Source organism: Triticum dicoccoides, chromosome 1A, assembly GCF_002162155.2.
Source record: "Triticum dicoccoides isolate Atlit2015 ecotype Zavitan chromosome 1A, WEW_v2.0, whole genome shotgun sequence".
NCBI lineage: Eukaryota > Viridiplantae > Streptophyta > Magnoliopsida > Poales > Poaceae > Triticum > Triticum dicoccoides.
The window spans coordinates 435,848,389-435,849,270 of NC_041380.1; positions in this window are offsets into that span (position 1 = coordinate 435,848,389).

Consider the following 882-nt stretch of genomic DNA (forward strand, 5'->3'; position numbering starts at 1 on the left):
TTTGCAGACCATAATGGGCTGGCCCAGCTAAAGGCCCACGAGATTTCGCCGACCATAATGTGCCAGCCCAGCTAAAGGCCCACAAGATTTTGAGGACACTGGTGGGCCGGCCGTTAACAGGCTGCCATGTTTTGGGCCAAATGTCGGCCCATATTTGATCCGGTCCATTAACAGCCTGCCACGTTCCGGGCCTAATAAAGGCCCATATGAGATCCGGCCCATTAAATGCCTACCATGTTCTGGGCCAAATTATGGCCTAGATCAAATCCGGCCGTTTAAGAGCGTTTGGGCTAAATTATGGCCCATATCAGATTTAGCCCGTCAACTAGATGCTATGCTTTTGGGCCCACTTGCTAAAGGCCCATTTAGTAATTTGGCCTGATATTAGTTTCGTCCCGTGAAAGGCTTGTTTAACATTTTGGCCCTATATTTATTTCGGCCTGTTAAAAGCCCGTCATATAGTTGGGCCTAACTATGGCCTGGTTTGCATCCGGCCTACTCACAGCCGATAATCTGATTGGGCCAAACAAGGACCGACACAATTTTGGCCTGTTAACGGCCCGTGATGTGATTGGCACAATAATGGGATAGGGTCTATTTTGGCCTGCTGTCGCCCGTGAGCTGTTCGGCACGTTTCAGGCCCAACCTACTTTTCAGCCTCCTAAAAGCCCATTCAGTTTTCTTGCGAAAATAGGGTCGGCGGTTTACTCGACCTATTAGGCCTGAATATACTAGTGGGCCAATTTACATTTAGGCCTACTAATGGACCGATTATGTAGTGATTTGCATGACGGCCTGATTATGTAGCATAATTTTACAGTTTGGCCGATTTACTGCGAAGACAGGATACATACATACACACACACACACACACACACACAT